We start from the raw sequence: 23,825 nt of genomic DNA, 5'->3' as shown, positions 1-23,825 counted from the left end.
CGGCGGGAGGGGACACCCAAGAGGTAGACAGGCCTGCTTCAAACGCCTCCAGAAACACAGACTAGTCAGAGGAAGGTTTTGGGACAGACCACCCCCCTCTGATCCGAAGCATCTCCAGGATGTCTCTGAAGGAGACGTCTTGGAGGGGGGGGGGGTTACCTTGGAGAACCTTCCCCTTCCTCCAAATCTGTGTCCTCTGTCAAGGACTCAGGGGAGTCCAAGTGCCTCCTCTTGCACATCCATTTGAGGGGGACCTCCTCGGGGGGGCTGTCCGAAGAGGCCTTACCAACCAAATCCTGTTCCAACAAGAGAACTATCTGGGACATCTGAGCAGGCTGTCCCTGGGGCCGGGTGATGGAAGGCGGACCCGTCTGAGGGGGAGTGCAGGGTAGAGCCGTAGCTGAAGCTGGGGGCCTGGAGTCCCTCGACAAAACCCTCTCCACATCGAACGCCGAAGGAGAGCTGCTCTCCCTAGGATCTGAGAGCAGACCCGCCCTCGGATCAGACGTGGGGATCGGAGCCGGCGCCGATGGTCAGATCTGAAGTGAAGGGCCAGTATGCTCCAACCGAGACTGAGCCGAAGCCATACTGACACCTCCGGATCTGAAGCTCAGCTCTCGGATCCGAAGAAAATGGACCAGACAGACTCGAAGGTGCCATTGGCGCAGATAGTCCCCCGGCTCCGATGCTACCCAGCTCCGAAAACTCCGAACCCCAGTAGTGGGTCGGAGAAGGAGCAATCTGGGCAAAAAAGAGGGTTGAGCCCCCCCCCCCGAAGGGGGGGGCAGGAGCACTCCCATCTGCAGCTGGGCCTGGAGAAACCTACGCATCATCCGGTCCAAGTCTGCATCGGACATACTGCAGGTAGACCTTGATGAGGACACAGAGGTGGGCAGGGAGTGCCGCCTCTGACCTCGAAGGTGACCGAGCCTCCTCCTCCTCCGGCCCTGGAAGGAGAAGACTCGGAGGCCCTAGGAGGAGAAACCAGTTTGGCTGGCGGGGCCAATGCAGAAGCTTCGGCCCACTGCTTGTGGTGCTTTTCCCGGCATTTCTCCTTTCTGGCTTCCCTCTCCTCCTGGCCCAAGGTGGGAGGTTGAGTCACAGCCAGGGGAAGGGGAATAGCAGGGGGCGAAGATGCAGCCGCGGCAGGTGCCACGGAGGGACCGGAGGATGAAGCAGAGTCCGGGAGCAGAAGTCCCGCCAGAATCAGCTTAGACCTCCGGTCCTTGAGGGCCCTGGGGTTGAACGCTGCGCAAATAGTGCAGCCGGTGGAAAGATGTTCAACCCCAAGGCATAAAACGCACAGAGTGTGGCCATCCGCTCGGGACAGCTTATGGCCACACTTGGCGCACTTTGAAAAGAAAGTTTTGGGTGCCTCCGCCATACCTAAAATGAAACACTTGCTAGGCCCCAAAACACACACCCTAACGCGTACACGAGGGGGAGGGAATAACACTAAAAGGAAAACTAAACACTAATGCTACTGGGGAACTATACTAACACACAAACATTTTTTTTTAAATTAGGAAAAAAATATTTTCTCACAAATCCAACACTATCACACCTGGAAGCTCAATCAAGCTGCTGAGAGAACCGCGGCAAACTAAATCTGAGGTCAGGAAGGGACAGCAGGGAATTACGGTTAAGGGGGAGGAGCTTGGAGCTCGGACCTTAACTGTTGGAAACTGCCGGCTCTGATCAGATAACCCATAGGTTGATGGACAAATGAAGTTAACTACTTCAGATTTATATTTATTTATTGCATTTGTTTACCGGGATAAGTTCACTAGGCCTAAAAGAGCCCATTTTCAGTGGAGGCCCAGGGAGAAAAGCTCAGAGATGCATAAAAAACAAATGTCTGGGAGAAAAGCTCCAACGAGATACAGAAAAATATAAATATGTCTTCCATGACATCAGGTAGTCAGGGGTATAAAACAAGCAGCAGACGCCATTTTGTTCAGGTTTCCCTTGCCCCAGATGTCAGGTGCCCCCCAAATGGGGAGCAAAACAATTCTCTCTCTCTCTCTCTATATATATATATATATATATATATATATATATATATGTATATGTATTATATATATATATTATATATATATACATATATATATATATATATATATATAACATATATATATATATATATATATATATATATATATATATATATATAAACACACACATTATATATATATATATATATATATATATATATATATATATATATATAAAACACACATTATATATATATATATATATATATATATATATATTTCTACACACACATCTATATATAAAAATATATAAACTGCAATATGTAAAGGCAATCGTAACATAAACCTTACCTTAATCTAAAAGCAAATATATCACAAAGGCTTTAAAATATAGTGAAGGAAAGAAGTTCCAGAAAACAAGGGGGGTGGCGGGTGGGTAACCCAGATTGCAACAGTGAATACACTAACATCTACATTTATGGTAAGTGTACACAACTGTACTATGTTAGTGTTTCACTGTTGCAGACATGACATTTGGGTAGAATCCCAAGGCTGAGGATGGAACTAAACAGCATTAGGAGCAACTATAATGCCCTGCAGAACTGCAGTGGCAAAGCCTGCCCTGGACTTAGAAGGGAGGCAAATGATAATACTTTGTAAATGTATGAACAGAGCTCCAAGTAGCAGCTTCTAGAATGTCTTTGGTCGGAACTCCTCTGAGAAGAGCTGCTGACGCAGATGCAGCCCTGGTGGAATGTGACCAGATTCCATTGGGCATCGGTTTACCATGATGCAAGTAACAGAAAAGTACAGTTTTGTACCTACCATAAATGTAGATGTTAGAGTGCTAATACAGCTGCAGTAATCACATATGGGCTCTCTGCAGTCAGGCGGGTCCTCGGTCGGCCGAATTCCAAAGTCTTGATCCGGCGTCGGTTGTTGTCGCTTTCTTTCCTGACGTCAGTGCGACAGGGGTATATAAGGCACAGCTGATGCCATATTCTTCAGTCTTTCTTGCCCCAGATGTCAGGTGCCCCCAGAAGGAAGGCAATACATAAATTATATATTAGTTGCAAGCAAATACACCATAGAAGGATAACCCCACATTAGGTTGCAAGAGGAGGTGTTAGCCACTAGTCCTTTACCAAGAGGGGAAGGAGGGAGGGAAACCTGTACTGCAGCTGTATTAGCACTCCAACATCTACATTTATGGTAGGTACAAAACTGTACTATGTTCATTGTGCATACAGCTGCAGTAATCACATATGGGTAGAATCCCAAAGCTACGCAAAGGGTGGCAGGCACTAGGTGGAACTGGGATGAGCCAGAATGCCCTGCAAGCCAGCAGTGGCAAAGCCTGCTCTAGTTTTGGAATATAAAGGCAGGTGGTAGTGTTTTGTGAAGGTATGCACAGAACTCCAAGTGGCTGCCTCCAAAATATCTTTGGTAGGAACTCCTCTGAGGAAGGCTGTAGAGGTAGCTGTGGCCCTGGTGGAGTGGGATCTGATGCCTGTAGGGACAGATTTTCCATGATAGGAGTAACAAAACCGTATGCAGTGGCCTATCCATTTTGAAATTGTCTGTTTGGTAACTGGCTTCCCTTGAGCTCCTACAGCATAGGACACAAAAAGTTGCTCTGATTTCCTGAAAGACTTTGTTCTGTCCAAATAGTAACATAACTGTCTATGGATGTCTAAGGAGTGTAGCAGCCTTTCCCCTTTGTTTTGAGGATTGGGGTAAAAGGTAGGTAAGTGTATGGCTTGATTTAAAGCTACCCTGGATACCACTTTAGGCATAAATGATGGGTTGGTTCGAAGGGAAACCCTGTCCTGATGGAAGATGAGAAAGGGCTGCACAGCCATGAGGGCTTGTAGTTCCGAAACCCTACGAGCTGAGGTAATGGCCAGAAGGAAAGCTGTTTTCCAGGACAAATATTGCAAATCTGTTGAGGCAGCTGGTTCAAAGGGAGGCAATGTTAATTTTTCTAAAATGTAATTAAGATCCCAGGCTGGCACTGGTTGTTTCCTTGGTGGTCTTATATTCTTAGCCCCTCGGAGGAACAGTCTTAAGAGTGGGTGAGAGAATAAGGGTGGATCAGTGTTGAATTCTGCAGAAATGGCTGAGGCATGGATTTTTATGGAGGAAAATGAAAGTCCACTGTTCAGCAGCTCAGCTAGATACTGTAGTACCTGAGGCAAATTCAATTTTCTAGGGTCCTGGCCTTTTTTCTCATTCCAAGAGCAAAACAGTTTCCATTTTGCAGAGTAAGCCTTTCTAGTAGATGGCCTTCTGGCCTCCAAAATGACATCCTGCACCTCTTTGGGGAGTAGGGTCTGTTGAGGTGTTAAGGAATTCTCCATGCAGCGAGATTGAGTGTTTTCAGCTGGCTGTGAAGAGTTTTGTAGCTGTGCTGAGTCAACAGAAGAGGCATTAGAGGTAGGGACCAGGGAGGAGTATGTGTTAGGCTCCTCAGGAGTGGATACCAGTGTTGTCTCGGCCAGTCTGGAGCAATCAGTATCATCTTCGGTCTGTCTGCTCTTGCTTTCAAGAGTACCTTGGGCAGAAGAGGCAGAGGTGGGAAAGCGTAAACTGTCCATGCTGTCCAAATGAATGAAAGGGCGTCTACTCTCCAGGCCTTTGGATGAAAGGTCCTCGAACAAAACTTTTCCAATTGATGATTCCTGTGGGAGGCAGAGAGATCTAAGTCTGGCCTCCCCCACGCTTGGATTATCTTTGTAAACACTTGAGGATGTAACTTCCATTCGTGTGGATCTGTCATATTTCTGCTTAGATTGTCTGCCAGCGTGTTTTCCAAACATGGCAAGTACTGTGCTTGAAGTTCGATTTGCCATTCCAGAGCCAAGTTCCAAAGTGTCATGGCTAGTCTGCACAGGGGGTATGAATGTGTTCCTCCTTGTTTGTTTATGTACCACATTACTGTGGTGTTGTCTGTTCTTATCAGTAATTGTCCTGGATGCAGGAGGTCCTTGAAAGCTGTAATTGCATTTATCACTGCTAGCATTTCTTTTTGATTGATGTGTAGGTGCTTTTCTTTTTGGGACCATTTGCCCTGAATGCACCTGTCGGTCATGTGCGCCCCCCAGGCGTAATCTGAGGCGTCTGTTGTGATGACTTGATTTGCTTGAGGCTTGCAGAATGGGAGACCTGTATTTGTTTGACATGCTTGGGCCCACCATAGAAATTCCTTTTGCAAACATGGAATTATTGGTATTATTGTTTCCAAACTGTGGCTGTGTTGAGACCATAGGTTTTTTAGGTACCATTGAAGTTTCCTCATATGCAACTTTGCACATGGGATTAAAAGAATGCAAGATGCCATGAAGCCCAGAGCCTGCAGGATTTTCCTTGCAGTAAGCCTGGTACAATTTGCTAGTATTTTGAAGTACTGAGTTAGTTGCCCCTGTTTTTCTGGCGTAAGATAGGCCATCTGGGTGTTTGTGTCCAAGTTGGCACCCAGGAAAGTTATTTTCTGAGATGGTGTTAGTCTGGATATCTCTTTGCGGATTGTGTATCCCAGAGAGTTCAGTAACCGTGTTGCATAAGCCAGATGATCCAGAAGTATGTGCTTGTTGTCCGCTTGGATCAGGCAGTCTTCCAAAGGGTAAATTTGTATCCCTTGAAGTCTGCAGTAGGCAATTACTGATGCCAGGCATTTCGTGAATACTCTGGGTGCAGTAGATAAGCCAAAGGGCAATGCAGAGAATTGATAGTGGATTGAACCTGCAAGAAACCTGAGATATCTTCTGCAGCTTTGTCTGATTGGGACATGCAGAAATGCCTCCTTGAGGTCCAATGTTACCAGCCAAATCTCCTTGCCCAGCATGGGAAGAAGCTGCTGTAATGTGAGCATCTTGAATTTTGGTACGAGTAAGAATGTGTTTAGGATGGATAAGTCCAAAATGGGTCTCCAGTCGGTTCCTTTCCTTGGTACCAGAAATAGCCTGGAATAAAAACCTTGGCCTTGTTCGTGAGTAGGTACCTCTTGAATAGCTTTCATGTCTATGAGCTTTGAAATTTGTAGTTGTGCCTCTGCCCTTTGATTGTGTGGCAGGTTTAGCATGCCTCTCATTTTTGGTAAAGAGTTAAAATGAAATCTGTAGCCTCCGTCTATAATGTCCAGGATCCATTTTTCTGTTGTGACAATATGCCAATTTCTTGTAAATAATGCCAGCTTTCCTCCCAAGGGTGCTGCCAGCTGAGACTTGCTTGGCATGGAAAGGAGGAAGTCATTGGGTTTGTTTCCTATATTGTTGCGCTCTGTCTTCGACACCTCTTGGTGCTGGAGTTTGCCATTGCCTGCCTCTATATGATCCTTGTGATTGCCCTCTGCCCCTTGAGCGCCTGTATCTACCTCTTTGGGGCCTGTCCGTGGCTGGAAAGGACCAGTTTTTAGAAGGCCAATTTCTGCTAAAACGTGGTGGTTGCACCTGTAGAAAAGCTTTGACAGATTGCATAGATTTGGCTTTTTCTTCCATTTTCCTTAGTATCTCCTCAGCATTAGTACCAAATAGCACATCCTTTCGTAAAGGAGCATCTAGTAGTTTAGCTTTCACATGATCAGGCAAGATTTGTTCCCTAAGCCATGCATGTCTACGAATAACTGATCCTGTAACAGCAGCTCTACTTGAGGCCTCTAGGGCATCATAGCCACATTGTAAGGTGTGTTTACCCACTTGTTCTGCACTATGCATCATATCCTGCAACTCCTTCAAATCTGGTTGTTCAGGTTGAGACATTTTATTTCTCAATTGTGATAATAGAAACTGCTGATATTTAAGCATATGAAGCTGACAATTTAAGGCCCTCATGGTTAGGATGGCCGAGGTATATACCTTTTTTCCCCACCTTTCTAAGGATCTTTACTCTCTTTCGGAAGGAAGTGGATTCTTAGCAGTGGAGGCCTTCATTCCCTTGGGGCCTTGAAAATGGTTTCAGGGTCAGCATTATGGCTTTTGTACAGAAATTGGTGAGAGTTAGGAACTCTGTAGTACCTATCAGGCTTGACTGGGGCAGGAAGCAGGGAACCCATATTAAGGCAAGCCTCCGAATAAACATCATCCAGCATGTCCAAGACAGGAGGTATCGCCAGAGGTCTGTGTCGAGGTAACAAAAGAAATTCCCTAAGTCTTTTCTTGGAATCAGAAAAGTCTTGGCCTTCCCAATGGAAGTGTTCCCTCAAGGTGTGCAAGGTTTCCCCAAAGGAAAAATCCTCAGGAGATATAGAAGGAATGGACTGCTCTGCGTCAGAATCTTCAAAAGGGGAGAAAGTGTGTTCCTCTATCAGAATGATCTGAAAAAATGGAGCCCTGATCAGAAGAGGGAGAATCTTCCGCCACTCTGGGTCTCTTGTCTGGAGGGGGTTGGGAACCCCTGATAAGAGTAATTAAATCCTCAGCCATCTTAAACATCTGCTTTTTAGGGATGGGGCCTGGAGATGTGCCCTGTGCAACAGGCCTCTTGGGATGCCTGGCTGATTTGGACTTAAAGGCCTTAATTGAAAAGGAAGAGGAGGGTCTAAAGACACCATGGGTGGAAGTGGACCTGTTCACATTAGGAGGCTCAATGCTCACAGTGGCTTCGGTGGTTGTAGTCTGGGTATGGGCAGAGGTACCTGCGGTCTCGGTTACAGAAGACCCTGCCAAAGAAGTGTCGTCGGTAGTCAGGGACTGCATAGGCGTCTCGCTGAGAACCATACCGCGCGTGTCGATCCTTGTCCTTGCGTTTTTTGGACAAAACAGTAATCGGAGTCTCCGACGACATTTTATAATCAAGGCTTTACCGAAAGTGTTGGGCGAACTCCGCCCGACGCTTAATAGTGCACTTACTGAAAGTAGCGCAAAAGCAACAGCCCGAGACGTTGTGGTCTGGGCCTAAACAAGGTATGCAGAGGGAATGGAAATCCTTATGCGGTATTTGCTTCCCACAAGAAATACAATTGTTAACTTTTTCTGACATCGGTCTGAGGCAAGAAAAGTTTCCTCAACGGGGTACTTAGCTTTAATGAAGACTTCGGTTTCCAATTTTTCGTAAATTCAGGAGCTGGCCGACCGGCACTTGCGAACTGCTTCTGCTTCGGGCACCGCGCGGCAAAAAAGACTGAAGAATATGGCGTTGGCTGTGTCTTGTATACCCCTGTCGCACTGACGTCAGGAAAAAGCGACAACAACCGACGTCGGACCAAGACTTTGGAATTCGGCCGACCGAGGACCCGCCTGACTGCAGAGAACCCATATGTGATTACTGCAGCTGTATACATGATGAACATCAAATGCAGTGGCTTATCCACTTTGAAATAGTCTGCTTTGAAATAGTCTTCCCCTCTGATCCTGCAGCAAATGCCACCAGTAGTTGCTCAGACCTCCTTAAACATTTGGTCCTGTTGAAGTAGAATCTTAGTTGTCTGTGTACGTCCAAGGAATGCAGAATCCGCTCCCCCTTGTTCTGCAGATCTGGGTAAAAAGTTGTCAGGTGAATAGTTTGGTTAAGAGCCACACTGGATACCACCTTAGGCATAAAGGAAAGATTGGTCCTGAGGGACACCCTGTCCAGGTAAAATGTAATAAGGTTCCACAGCCATGAGGGCCTGCAGTTCTGAAACCCTTCTTGCTGAAGTGATTGCCAGAAGGAAAGCGGTTTTCCAAGATAAAAACTTTATATCCGCAGTAGCTGCTGGTTCAAAAGGAGGCAGGGTGAGCTTTTCCAGCACAAAATTGAGGTCCCATGCAGGAGTTGGTGATGATCTGGGAGGCCTTAAATTTTTGGCCCCTCTAAGATACTGTTTTAGCAGAGGATGAGAAAAGATGGGAGGCTCTGTATTGTAATGAGCAGAGATGGCAGAGGCATGGATTTTTATTGATGAAAACGATAGGCCCTTGGCATGCATTTCAGTCAAGTATTGTAAAATCTGAAGAATACTTGGCTTTACTGTGCCTGTTCCTTGTGCTTGGTTCCAAGCACAGAATCTCTTCCATTTATCAGCATAAGATTTTCTAGTACCAGGCCTTCTGGCTTCCAAAATGACATCCACAGATTTACTGAAAGGTGTTTGAATAATTACATGATCAGAGACACTGCCAGGTTCAGAGTTTGGAGCAGATTGCGCAGAATTTGACTGCTCTGCTGAGACCGTAGATGAGGTATTTGAGGCAAGTACCAAGGAGGGAGATGAGACCTTCCTTAGAATTGGGTACCAGTGCTGGCAAGGCCAGTCCGGGGCAATTAGGATAATTTTTAATTTCTCCTGTCTGACCTTTAGTAAGACCTTGGAGAAGAGAGAGACATAGGAGGAAAGGTGTAGACTGATAGGTTTTTCCAACTGAAGGATAGGGCATCCACTTTCCATGCTTGTCTGTGCAAGTCCTTGTGCAGAATTTGTCCAGTTGATAATTTTGGAGAAAAGCAAATAGATCCATGTCTGGACTCCCGCATTTCTCTTTTATGCTGAAGACTTGTGGCTCCAGTTTCCACTCGTGAGGGTCCATAAGATTTCTGCTTAGGTCGTCTGCCAGAGTATTTGATTTTCCTGGCAGGAATTGAGCTTGAAGATGTACTTGGTAAGTCAAGGCAGTCTCCCACAATGCCATGGCTAGTCTGCAAAGGGGGTAGGAATGTTTACCCCCCTGCTTATGTACCACATAACCGTGGTGTTGTCAGTCTTTATCAGTAGTTGTCCTGGATGAATTGAGTCCTTGAACGCTGTCAGGGCATTCTGAACAGCTAACATCTCTTTCTGGTTGATATGCAGATGCATTTGTTTTAGGCTCCATATTCCCTGAATACATCTCACCGCCAGGTGGGCCCCCCCAAGCATAGTCTGAGGAGTCTGTAAGTTAGGGTTTGGGTGGCAGGGGGTAGAGTGAAAAAACGTCCCAAGTTCTGGTGACATGTCTCTAACCACCAAAAAAACTCCTGTTGTAGGCAGGGAACGAGAGAAAAAATGTTACATACTCACCATAACGTTCCATGTGAGTAGGTAACTTCATTTGTCAGCGACCTGTGGGTATCGGATCCGATCCGGCAGCTTTCCAAGCTAGAGATCAGAGCTCCTAGCTCCTCCCCCTTAACCATAACACCCTGCTACCTCCCTCCAGTCCTCAGATAGAGTTTGCCCAATTAGCACACAATACCAAAGCAAAAAAACACCTGAACATCTTAACCTGACACCAACTAGGAGTGAAACAATCCTTCGGGTGACGAACTACAGGTTAGGGGGATGGAGGGGGGGGGGGTCGGTTGCTGACAAATTAAGTTACCTACTCAGATGGAACGTTATGGTGAGTACATAACTTCTTTATCTGAAGTAATTAACTTAATTTGATCAGCAACCTGTGGGACAGAGTCCCCAGCTACCAAACTTGGGAGTTCAAGGAAGGATATTCCGGAGCACTGCAGAGCCAAATGATGCCCTCCCCCTGGATATCAAATCCAATTTATGAGTAATAAAGGTATGAGAGGAAGCCCAAGTGGCCACAGAACAGATGTCATCCAAGAGCACCCTTGACCAAAAGCAGCAGAGGTAACCACAGAACGTGTAGAATGTGCACAAACTCCCACGGGCTCAGGCTGACCAGAGATTTTGTACGTGAGCATAATGTAGTTAGAGATCCACTTAGCTAAAGTTATCTTCGTTACTGGTTTACCCAAAGATGGCTTGGCAAAGGAAACAGAGCTGCTCCGATTTTCGAGAGGCAGCGGTTCTATTTAAATAGAAGCGCAATTGTGTATGCACATCTAATGAATAGAGTCTGTATTCCCCCTTTGTTCTGGTAGTTAGGGAAAGACACAGGCAGATTAATGGATTGGTTGTTCGCTTCGGAAGCCACTTTAGGTAAAAAGGAGGGATTAGTCCTGAGGGAAACTGTCTTTATGGAAGACAAGATACAGAGGTTTGGAACAAAGGGCCTGAAGCTCAGATACCCTTCTAGCTGAGGTAACAGCAATCAAGAAGGCGGTTTTCCAAGACAAATACTTTAAGTCAGCCGAAGCTGCAGGCTCAAAGGGTGGACCAGTAAGAACCTGGAGGACTAAGGTTAGATCCCACGGAGGAAGCGCATTCTTGACAGGAGGTCTCAACAGAAAAAGTACCCTTCAAGAAGGTCTTGCAGATCTTAGAGGAAGCTAAGGGACCAAGATCATCTCCGATTTGGAAGTGGGAAATAGCCGTCATCTGAACCTTCACAGCTGAAGAACTGGCCCCCTGATGAAAAATGAGAGATAAAAACTAGAGAACTGTTGGAATGGGAGCTGTAAAAGGGATCTAAACTCCTTTGCCCGGCCCAGATAGAAAAATGTTTCCATTTACTGTTGTAGACTTTCCTGGTAGAAGGCTTATGTGCGGCCACCAGGATGGATTTAACTGCGGACGAAATACCGGGAGTCCTAACCACTAACGGAACTGGCTCAACCAAGCGGCCAGCTTGAGGTAGTCCAGGTTCAGGGTTTTTAATCCCAAAGGATGGGAAATCAGATCTGGGAATGGATCCAAGATCCAAAGAGGAGCCATTAGATGAGAAAGCAGGTATGGGAACCAGGTTTGACGAGGCCAGAATGGGGCTATGAGAATAACTACTTCCCAACCAACAAGCTTTCTGCAAGAATTTTGTCATTAATGGGAGAGGAGGTTAGGCATAAAGAAGACCGGATGGCCAAGCATGAACCAAAGCGTCTCTGGGGGTCTCCCCCAGTGGGGGGATCAGAGCGAAAAACTCGCTGCACTTTGCGTTCGAAGGAGACGCGAACAGATCGCAGCAATGTTGACCCCATTTGAGGAAGATCCGTTTCTCTAATAAGGGGTTCAGAGACCACTCATAAGGTGAGGATAGTTCGACTCAGCTTGTCCACTAAAATGTTGGACCGACCCGGAATGTGCGTTGCTAGCAGAAAGTGGTTGGTAGATATTGCCCACTCCCAAACTCTCATGGCCTCTCAGCAGAGAGAGTAAGACCTGGTCCCCCCCTGTTTGCTGATGTACCAGAACACTGACATGTCTGTCTGAATTGCAATAGTCCCTAGAGGAATAAGGGCATGGAGAGCCTGCAACGCTAGAAGCACTGCCCTTATCTCCAGAACACTGATATGCAGAACAGTCTCTGTTGGAGTCTACGTGCCTTGGACAGTTCTGCCCATGCAATGCCCCCCCCCCCCACCCTAGGCGAGAAGCATCCGTAGTCACTGTGGCTAGTGGTAGAGGCATCGAAAAGGGCCGCCCTTCCCAAAGCTCTCTGGAATGGAGCCACCAAAGCAGAGATTCTCTGCAAACCCTGCTGAGGGGAATATGGGAGTATAGCGAATGTCGGAGGATGGACCACTGTACCTGCAAGGTCCACTGAAGAACCCTCATATTCAAGCGGGCTAGAGGTGAAAGATTGATAGCCGGCGACATATATCCTAGAGCCCCCAGGACTAATTCTGCCGGTGGGGCTGGAGAGTGTAGAAGAGCTAGGACGTGGAGAGTTAGGTTTCGGAGTCCGTCCGATGTCAAGAAAACCTTTGATTGAAGCTTGCCTATTCTGGCCCCTAAGAAATCCAAGACTTGAGAAGGCTGAAGGGACGATTTTTTGTAGTTTACAGTGATCCCCAATTAGTGGGCCAAACGCAGGAAATAGTCCCTGGCCGAGCATAGTAGATGCCTGGTGGGGGTGGCAAGGAGACAGTCGTCCAGGTAAGTTAAGACCTGTATTTCCTGAAGCCTCAGGTGGGCCACTACAACTGCCATGACCTTGGTGAACACCCTGGGGGCTGTGTTGAGACCAAAGGGGAGGACCGTGAACTGATGGTGGCTGGCTCCCAGCCGAATGCGGAGAAATCTCCTGGATCACCTGTCCATTAGAATGTCGTAGTACACATCCTTGAGATCTATGGAGCACATCCAGTCGTTTGCCTGCAGAAGGGGGAGAATAGATCAAATAGTGACCATCCGGAATTTTTCTTTGGCAACGGACAGGTTCAGTGTAGACAGGTCGAGAATTGGCCTTCGGTCCCCCGTCTTTTTTGGCAACACAAAGAACCTGGAGTAAGTGCCTGATCTGGACTGGCCTGGGTGGGACGCGCTGGATGGCTTTTTCTTAGCAGCTCTTATCTTTTAGGCTGTTGCCTGCCTCTGATTGGGTGGGACATCGAGGAGGCGCCTCAACTGAGGGGAAGAATTCAGGAAGGGAACAGAGTAACATCTGGATATTATTCGGAGCATCCAGCGATCTGCAGTGATGGACTCCCAATGAGCTACGTGCTCCGAGAAATGCCCCCCACCTGTCTCCAAAGAGGAGCAGTCGGGCAATCCTTCAGGGTTGCTGCACAGATCGATCAGAAAAAGGTTCCCTCGACCTGAAATTCTTGGGCCCCCCTATGCTCCGGCGTCCACCTTGTCCTCCCCTGCCTCTGAAGGACGAAGGGCCCAGAGAGAAACGGGATTGAGATTTCTGGAACCACATCTTTTGTCCTCTCTGGTTCCTGGAAAAGGACCTTTGAGGAGCCGAGAAGCAGATTCCGATGGCAGACGTCTTCCCAGCTCTGGAGAAACATATCGCGGATGGTCTTGCCAAACAGCGTAGAACCGTCAAAGGGAACGTTCACGAAGGAAGCCTTGAAGGGTTCCGCAAAATCTCAAAGACAGAGCCAGACATGACGCTGTAAGGTGATGCCTGCTCTGCTGGCTCTAGTGGCCCCCTCCGTGGCATGGGAGAGAAGCCACACAGAAGTACTGTATATCGACTTTAGACTGGCCATTCATGTCGAGAAGGTTCATTTGTCCTCAGCCAACATGGACTCTGGGGGTGACCCAGCATACTCTGCTTAGGTCTCGCTGAAGCCAAATCATGTGTGCCAAGTAGTTCAGCACCCTTGCAGAGAAGGTGGCTGAAGCGAACATCTGCTTTCCAATGTGGTCCATCGTCCAAGACTCCTTATCTGGAGGATGTACCGAGGAACTTTCCTGCGCTAGTTCCTTCTTGGTGGCAGCCGCCACCACCATGGCATCTACTGGTGAACCTTTGCTCCACTCTGTCCTGTCTGTGGGAGGGCTAAGGATTTTATCTGGTCTCCTCGGTATCAGCTCTACAGTGTCCGGCTCCTTCCACGCCCTGGTAGTTATAAGGTCTACCAGGGGGTCGGTCGGAGGTGACACCCAAGAGGTAGATGGGCCTGCGTCAAACGCCTCCAGAAACACAGACTATCAGAGGAAGGTTTTTGGGCTGACCAACACCTCTAATGCGGAGCATCTCCATGATGTCTCCAAAGGAGACGTCCTCAGAGGGTGACCTGGGGGAATCTTCCCCTTCCTCCAAGTCAGTGTCTTCTGTGAGGGACTCTGGAGAGTCTAAGTGCCTCCTTTTACACTTTCGTTTGTGAGGGACCTCTTCGGGGGGGCTGTCCGAGGAGGGCTCACCAACCAGGTCCTGTTCCTCTCTTCGGGGGGGCTGTCCGAGGAGGGCTCACCAACCAGGTCCTGTTCCTCTAGGGGAACCATCTGGGACGTAGACGCAGGCTGTCCCTGGGGCCGGATGATGGAAGACAGGCCCGTCTGCGAGGGAATGGCAGGTTGATCCGTAGCATGAGCCTGGGGCCTAGAATCCCTCGAAAGGACCCTCTCCACGACGGCGAAGGCCAAGGGTGAACTGCTCTCCCTGGGATCCGAGAGCAGCCCCCTCGAATCAGACATGTGGATCGGTGGCGCCGGAGTAGACGTGATCAGATCCGAAAAGGAAGTGCGCTCCAACCGCGTCGGAGCCTAAGACACACTAACCCCTACGGATCAGAGGCTTGGCTCATGGCCTCGAGAGCTCGGATCCGAAAAGGTACCCGACAAACTCTAGGGTACAGCCGGCGAAGTAGCGATTACTATCAGTGCCGACACCCGGCTCAGACACTACCCAGATCCGTTGGCTCCAAAACCAGATAGTGGATCGGAGAAGGCGCAATGGGGGCAAAGAAGGGGGCAAGAGCACTCCCATCCGCATCTGGGCCTGGAGGAAGCAAATAATCATTCGGTCCATGGCCGCGTCTGAAAGGCTCCTAGTGATCTGGAAGAAGCTGCCGAGGCTGGCCGGGAAGGCCGCCTCTACAACATTGAAGGTGACCGGGACTCCTCCTCTGGCTCCGGAGAAAAAAGTGTGAAGAGTGAAGCAGAGAAGGGTAAGACCCAGAGGCCTTCAGGAGAGAGCAGAGCTGCTTAGCCGGCAGGGCCGAGGGGGCAGAATAGGCCTGCCACTTGTGGATCCTATGCCTCTCCCTGTCACACGCTCCTTGTCCGTTCTTTTTTCCTGGATTCCCTCTCTCCCTGGACTGTAGCAGGAGTTTGAGTCCTGGTCAGGGGAGCAAAAACAGTAGGTGGAATAGCCGCAGACGTGGCTGGTACCACAGAGGGAGAGGAGGACTAAGCAGAATCCAGGGGCAAAAGACACGCCAGGATTAGCTTGGTCCTCCTGTCCTTCAAAGCCCGGGGTTTGAAAGTCGCACAAATTTTGCAGCCTGATGAAAGATGGGCAACCCCCAGGCACATAACGCACTGAGTGTGGCCATCGGCTGGAGACAGCTTATGGCCACACTCAGAGCATTTAGAAAATACGGCCTTAGGGCCTTCAACCATTTTAGTCACACACACGCCTTCATACACACAGATAAGGGGGAAGGGGAAACTATAACTAAAAACTAACAGAAAAAATTTTTACTAGGTATACTAGGGTCGGAGAAGGAACACAGTTTTTGAAGAAACTAGGCAACAGAACTAGAGAATAAAACCCTCTAAATCTACTCACAAACCGCCAAGAGCTAGTCACTTGTGCTTCAAGAAGCCGCGGCAAACGAGATACGAGGACTGGAGGGAGGTAGCAGGGTGTTCTGGGTAAGGGGGAGGAGCTAGGAGCTCAGATCTCTAGCTTGGAAAGCTGCCAGCTCGGATTCGGATCAGATAACTTCCATTTGATCAGCAACCTGTGGGTTACTACTTCAGATTCATTTCCAGACTGTGAATGTTGACTCCATAAGCTTTTTAGTTACCATTGAAGTTTACTCATATGCAGTCTTGCATATGGAATTAGTAGAATGCAGGATGCCATGAACCCCAAAGCCTGCAGAATTTGTCTTTTAGACAACTGGGTTTTTGTTGCCATCTGTTTGAAGTAAATAGTCAGTTGCCTTTGTTTGTCTGGTGTAAGGTAAGCCATCTGGGCAGTTGTAATCAAGCTTGCACCCAGGAATGTAATTTGAGAGGGAACCAGTTGTGATTTCTTTTCGTTTATTGTGTACCCTAGAGCATGTTAGAAGCCTTTTTACAAATGTCAGATGTTGAAGAATGTCCTTGATTTCTGCTTGAATGAGACAGTCGTCCAAGTAAGGATAGATTTGTATGCTTATTTCTCTGCAAAATGAGATTACTGGTGCTAGGCACTTTGTAAAGACACTGGGCGCAGTAGATAAGCCAAAGGGCAGCACAGAGAATTGGTAATGCGCAAGACCTGCCTTGAAGCGGAGGCATCTTCTGCACGATTCCCTTATTGGGATATGCAGGTATGCCTCTTAAGTCTAGAGTCACTAACCAAGCGTTCTTGCCCAACATGGGCAGAAGCTGTTGTAAAGTCAGAATTTTGGGATGTCCAAGAATGTGTTCAAAATCCATAAATCCAGTATTGGACGCCAGGCATTGTCATTTCTGGATACCAGGAACAGTCTTGAATAAAGACCTTGTCCTTTTGTCCTGTTCTGGTACTGGCTGAATAGCCCCCATTATCCATGGGGGACATCACTTGTTTGAGCCTCTGGCCATTGATTTTGTGACACATCTGGCCAACCGTTTGGAATTGGCAAGGTATGGAAATGAGATCAGTACCTCTGGGATACTATGTTTAATACCCACTTCTCCTACGTAATTAACTGCCAATTTTGAGCATGAAGTGCTAATTTGCCCCCCAAGGGGGCTGCCAAAAGATAAGTGCTTGGTGATGGTAGAGGGAAGTCATTGAGACTGCGTACTGTAGGGTTGTGTTTAGTTTCCTCCAGATTTGGAGGTAGAGGCACCCCATTGCTTTGACCTGTAATTACCCTGTGATTGGTATCTAGACCGTTTTGAGCACCTGGATTTGCCTTGTGAGGCTCTGTTGGACACAGGGAAAGGACCAATTTTTAGTAGGCCAGTGTCTACTGAATCTGGATGGCTGCACTTGTAAGAAATATTTTACAGTTTGCATAGATTTAGCTTTGTCTTCCATTTTGTTTAAAACCTCTTCTGCCTTATTACCAAAGTATCATGCTGTAAAGGTGCATCCAACAATTTAGCTTTAATGTGATCAGGCAGATTTTGCTCCTTGAGCCAGGCATGCCTTCTAATCACAGATCCAGTAACTGCGGCCCTACAAGAGGCCTCCAAGGAATCAAAACCACATTGCAAAGTATGCTTTCCAACCTGTTTTGCTGCATGCAATAATTCCTGTAATTCTTTACTTTCCACACATTCAGAAATCAACATAATTTTCTGTTTCAATAATCCCATAACATGCTGTTATTTAAGCATATGAAACTGGCAGTTTAAGGCCCTAATTGCCAAGGTTGCAGATGTATAAACCTTCTTTCCCCATCTATCCAGCGCCCTGAATCTCTATCAGAGGGGGTAGGATTCTTGGCTGTAGAGGTCTTTACACCTTTGAGACCCTGTGAGATAGTTTCAGGATCAGCAGCAGGGTTTTGAATAAAAATTTGTGGGAGTCAGGAACCCTGTAATAACTATCTGGCTTACTAGGAGCCAGAGGTAAGGAATCAGGAGCCATGCTTGATTCCGAACACACATCAACAATGTCTAATACAAGAGGTATAGACAAAGGCCTATGTTAAGGAAGAAAGAAATCCTCAAGGCTCTTTTTTGATTCCGAGAAATCCCAACTCTCCCAATGAAAATGTTCCCTTAAAGTATGCAAGGTTTCACCAAAAGAATAATCTTCAGGAGATGCAGATAGGATGGATTCTTCTGAATCTGAATCCTCATAGGGTGGTATAGAAAATTCCTGATCAGAAGAAATAGAAACCTGATCTGAAGATTCATAATCAGAGTCTTGCCTAAGCCTCTTATCTGGGGGGGGGGGGGAGGTAGGAACCCCCTTATCATGTTAAGTCCTCAGCCATTTTGGTAATCTGTTTTTTAGTCATAGGGGCCTGAGCACGTGACTCTTAGCCTTTGAAGTTGTTTTTGAAGCTGGCGTCAGTTTTATATATAAATGTTGAAGCCTGAAAACACCCTCAGAAGCCGGTGCCTGCTCAGTGGCTCAGGACACAGAGGGAGAGACATCCGCGGGTACAATACCCTTGAGAATCTCACGGCATACCAGACTCCATATGGGTCTCAGAGGCCTGCGACTCAAAATAGCGGGCATCAGGGGATGCGAAAGCACCTCACAGAGTACCGGCAAACTGGCAACTGGCTTAGGAGAAGCTTCATCGGTTTTGGACCTAGACGGTCTGTCGCTGTCTTTCTCTGCATTTTTTGTGAACTCCGGTAGTCTGATTGCTATCCGATGACATTTCAAGGTAATTAAATCAGTTTCCAAAATATTCTGAAGCAAAGATATACAGACGCTTAAATAGTGCGTTGGTTAAACCTAGCACAAAACCAACAGCAAGGCACGTTATGATCTGGGCCTAGGCAAGGAATACAGTACAAATGAAAATCCTGGAGGTATTTGCTTCCCACAAGTAATGCAATTAACTTTTACTGACATCGGTAAGGAGCAAGAAAAAACAAGTTTCCCCAACAGGGTATTTAGCTTTAGTGTGAAGACTTCGATTCTGAAACTCAAACGAAAATTTCAGGAGTCGGCCGACCAGCACTTGCTAACTGCTTCTGCTTCGGGCACTGTGCGGTAAGAAAGACTGAAGAAAATGGCGTCTGCTGCAGGTTTTATACCCCTGACGTCATGGAAGAGGAGACCGCAACAGACGCAGGACCCAAGACACTGATATTCAGGCCGACTGAGGGCAACCTGCCAGCAGATTACCCAAATGTAATGACTGCAACAGTGAAACGCGTAGAACATCTAAATGGTCATAGAACAACATCACAGGGAAGAAAGGACCTCTAACTTAAACGGCCCTGACAAACAAAACAAGGGAGGACTAGGTCCTCTAACTGAAACTGCCCTAGCCCGTAAGAAGGGAAGAAACTCAAACGGGATACCAAGACAAAAAGCCAAACAGGCTACACAAAGTTTTTTTTTTTTTTTTTTTTTTTTTTATAAAAAAAAAAAAAAAAAGAGACTAGCTATAAATAGCTTTTGGGGCAACAAAACTACTAAAAAGTACAAGAAAGTTATACTTGGCACGGCCAAGAGCGAGACCACGTCCGAGCTGTACGAGCGGCAAATGAGATCTGGGGAAAGGGGGCAGTGCAGCATAGGATACCTCAGCAACGAGCCAATTGAAGACTTCGAGCTAGAGTATGGCAGAGTCAGAGCAGAGGTTCGGCTCCAAACCCACGGGTAAGAATGTAGGAGAGACTGGACTACATAACAAATGTTAAATAAAATAAAAAATAAAAAAGTACAGTTTTGTACCTGCCATAAGTGTAGATGTACACCCTGCTGCAGTCATCACACTTGGGTTATCCTGTCGTCAGGCGGTCCCGCAGTCGGCCGGAATCCGGAATTCCAAAGTCTTGGTCCGGCGTCGGTTGCTGTCACTTCTTCCCTGATGTTAGTGCGCCAGGGGTATATATAATGCATCAGACGACATTTTCTTCAGTTTTTCTTGCCCCAGATGTCAGGTGCCCCCAAAAAGGTGGTCAGTAATTAGTACCAAATTAAGTAATTTTTGCACAAACACAAAATCCCTCCAGCTATAAGCAAATACATCAGGAAGGTATTGTAGAGATTTAGCCAGACTAGAGGGGATGGAGGAAGGGTAACCTGGACTGCAGCAGGGTGTACTCTAACATCTACATTTATGGTAGGTACAAAACTGTACTATGTTCGTGTTACCCTGCTGCAGTCATCACACTTTGGTAGAATCCCAAAAGCTATGGATGGGTGGAGGAGTTAGAGGGTTAGAGGAGGCTAGAAGGCCCTGCAGAACTGCAGTGGCGAAGCCAGCCCTAGTCTTAGAGTAAAGTGGTATGTGATGGTGTTTGGTAAAGGTGTGCACTGAACTCCAAGTTGCAGCTTCTAAAATCTCCTTGGTTGGAACCCCCCTGAGGAAGGCTGTAGATGTAGCTGTTGCCCTGGTAGAGTGGGGCCTAATGGTAGCAGGAACTGGTTTTCCATGATGGGTATAGCAGAAACAAATGCAATGTCCTATCCATTTGGAAATGCTTTGTTTTGATATAACTTTCCCTTGAGAAGCTGTAGCATAGGATACAAAGAACTGGTCAGATTTTCTGAAAGCCTTAGTTTTATCCAAGTAGTAGCGAAGTTGCCTGTGAATGTCCAAGGAATGCAGGAGTCTTTCTCCTTTGTTCTGTGGGTTTGGGAAGAAGGTGGGTAAGTGAATGGTTTGATTTAAAGATGCACTGGAAACCACCTTTGGCATGAAAGAAGGATTAGTTTGTAGAGAAACTGTCTTGATGGAAAATGAGGAAAGGTTCCACTGCCATTAGTGCATGCAGCTCTGAGACTCTTCTAGCTGAAGTTATTGCTAACTGGGCAGTCTTCCAGGATAGGAACTGTAGTTCTGCAGAGAAAGCTGGTTTAAAGGGAGGTAGCGTAAGTTTTTCCAGAACAAAATTTAGGTCCCATGCTGGTGTAGGTGCTCTCCGTAATGTTTATTGCCCCTCTGAGGAACTGCCTTAGAAGTGGATGCGAAAATAAGGGTGGTTCCATGTTGTAGTGGGCTGAAACAGCTGATGCATGGATTTTAATGGAAGAAAAAGGAAGTCCTTTGTGTAACATCTCAGTCAAATACTGGAGAATCATAGGCATGTGAGGCTGAAGTGTGATTTGGACTTTAGCTTGGTTCCAGGCACAAAACCTTTTCCATTTGTCCGAACAGGCCTTCCTGGTGCTGGGCCTCCTAGCTTCCAGAATAACATCCATAACTGCTTGGGAAAGAGGAGCTGGTTGGATGTTTAGGTGATTTGCCATACAGCCAGATTTAAGGTTTTTAGCTGGCTGTGAAGAATCAGATTGTTTTGCTGTGTGAGCAAATGGGCAATTTGTGGTAAGATCCAAGGTGGGCCCTGGGCCATATTCCTCAATAGTGGGTGCCAGTGCTGGCATGGCCAGTCTGGGGCTATAAGTATCTGTCGTGGTCTCTCCTTTCTGACTTCAGAAACACCTTTGTGAGGAGAGGCAATGGAGGGAAGGCATATACTGTCAGGTTTTTCCAACTGAGAGTACGTCCACTTTCCAAGCTTGATGGTGAAGTGTCCTTGTACAAAATTTTGTTAGTTGATAGTTTTGAGGACTGGCAAACAGGTCTATGTCTGCAAGGCCCCATTTTTGAGTCATCATTGCAAATACTTGTGGATCCAGTTTCCACTCGCGGGATCCATGATGTTTCTGCTGAGGCAGTCTGCCAATGTGTTTTGTCCTGGCAGGAATTGAGCTTGTAACGGAACTTGGTAAGCCAGAGCTGTGTTCCACAAGGTCATTGCTTGCCTGCATAGAGGGTTGGAGTGTGTACCCCCCTTGTTTGTTTATGTACCACATAACTGTGGTGTTGTCCGTCCTTATTGTAAGTTGTCCTGGATGTAATAGATTCTTGAAGGCCGTCAGAACATTCTGTACAGCTAGCATCTCTTTTTGATTGATGTGCAGATTCCTTTGATCTGCAGTCCATACGCCTTGAACGCACTGTCCTGTCATGTGTGCCCCCCCCCCCAGGCATAGTCCGATGCATCTGTTGTGATAGTTTGCCTGGCTGGGGGCAAGGTGAAAGGCTGACCCTTGTTGAGGTGACATGCCAGTGACCACCATAGAAACTCCTGTTGTAGGCAGGGAATGAGAGATAGTGTCCAAGCTGTGGCTGTGCTGAGACCATACGCTTTTTAGGTACCACTGTAATTTCCTCATATGCAGCTTTGCAAATGGTATTAGTAGAATGCAAGAAGCCATGAAGCCCAAAGGCCTGCAGAATTTTTCTTGCAGGTAGCTGGGTCTTTGTCGCCATGGTTTCGAAATATTGAGTCAGTTGTAGTTTGTCTGGCGTCAGATAAGCCTTCTGGGCCGTTGTATTCAAGCTGGCACCCAGGAATGTCATTTTGCGAGGGTACTAGTTTTGATTTCTTTTCGTTTCCTGTGTACCCCAGGCAACTTAGATGTTTTACAAAAGCCAGACGCTGTAAGAGGATGTCCTTGCTTTCTGCTTGTATGAGGCAGTCGTCCAGGTATGGGTATATATGAATTCCTCTGTCTGCAGTATGCAATTACTGGTGCCAGGCATTTTGTGAAGACCCTGGGCGCAGTAGATAAGCCAAAGAGCAGTGCAGAGAATTGGTAATGGGTTGAACCTGCAATGAAACGGAGGTATCTTCTGCAACTTTGTCCGATAGGGACATGCAGGTATGCCTCCTTGAGGTCCAACGTTACTAGCCATGCTTTCTTGCCCAACATGGGAAGAAGCTGCTGTAGTGTTAGCATCCTGAATTTGGGTACTTGTAAGAAGGTGTTTAGAACTGAAAGGTCCAGAATTGGTCTCCAGGCATTGTCCTTTCTGGGCACTAGAAAGAGCCTAGAGTAAAATCCTTGACCTTGCTCTCGAGTAGGTACCAGTTGAATGGCTCTCATGTCCATGAGAGCTGTGATTTGCTTTTGTGCCTCTGCCCATTGATTTTGTGGCAGGTTTGGCATTCCTCTTCATTGGCAAGGTGTGAAAATGGAATCTGTATCCTCGTGAAATTATGTCTAGGACCCATTTGTCCTTTGTGACAATGTGCCAGTTGTCTGAAAAGAGCAAGTTTTCCTCCCAAGGGGGCTGCCAAGAGTGTTGCTTGGACAGATGAGGTGCAAGTCATTGAGTTTGCCTTCTGGTAGTTTGGGACCTGTCTTCTCCTCCCTTCTGTGCTGCAGTGCCCCATTGCCGAGGTTTGTACTGGGCTTGTGGTTGTCCTCTGCCTCTTGGACGTCTGTATTTACCCCTCTGTGGTCTGTCGGTAGCTGGAAAGGACCAATTTTTTGTTGGCCAATTTCTGCTGAAGCGAGGGGGCTGTACCTGTAGGAAATCTTTGACTGTCTGCATAGGTTTTGCCTTATCCTCCATTTTCTTTAAGACGTCTTCTGCTTTAACTCCAAAAAGAACATCCTGCTGTAAGGGAGCATCTAGAAGCTTTGCTTTAACATGATCAGGCAGAGTTTGTTCCTTTAACCAAGCATGCCTACGTATAACAGACCCAGTGACAGCTGCTCTGCAGGAAGCCTCCAAAGAATCAAGCCCACATTGTAAAGCATGTTTGCCCACTTGTTCAGTTGCATGCAACAGATCCTGCATTTCTTTCAATTCAGGACTGTTGAGGAAGTGTGCTCATTTTTTGTTATAACTGAGACATTGGGAATTGCTGATATTTTAGCATGTGAAACTGGCAATTTAGTGCCTCATAGCTAGAGTGGCTGAGGTGTAAGCCTTTTTCCCCCACCTGTCTAGTGCTCTGGAGTCCCTTTCAGAGGGTACAGGATTTTTAGCCATAGAAGCCTTAGCCCCTTTGGGACCCTGGGAGATGGTCTCTGGATCAGCAACATGACTTTTATAAAGAAATTTGTGGGAATCAGGCACTCTGTAGTATCTAATCAGATTTGGCCAGTGCAGGAGGCAGAGAATCTGGGTTCAAACTGGATTCTAAGTAAACATCATCCACAATGTTTAAAACTGGGGGGATGACAAGTGGTCTGTGCTGGGGGAGTAAAA

At 47.0% G+C, this 23,825-nt stretch overlaps 1 protein-coding gene across 2 annotated transcripts in view; it reads right to left on the bottom strand.

Moving 5' to 3' along the window:
• The window catches only part of DCAF15 (DDB1 and CUL4 associated factor 15), a 1,446,364-nt gene that overhangs the window by 1,078,475 nt on the left and 344,064 nt on the right, over positions 1 to 23,825 (bottom strand). The window lies entirely within an intron of this gene.

This window comes from Protopterus annectens, chromosome 15.part0 (genome assembly GCF_019279795.1).
Source record: "Protopterus annectens isolate FY-2018-M chromosome 15.part0, PAN1.0, whole genome shotgun sequence".
NCBI classification, from domain to species: Eukaryota; Metazoa; Chordata; order Ceratodontiformes; family Protopteridae; genus Protopterus; species Protopterus annectens.
Note: the sequence above shows the minus strand (reverse complement) of the source record. Positions and strands in the feature narration are given on the sequence as shown.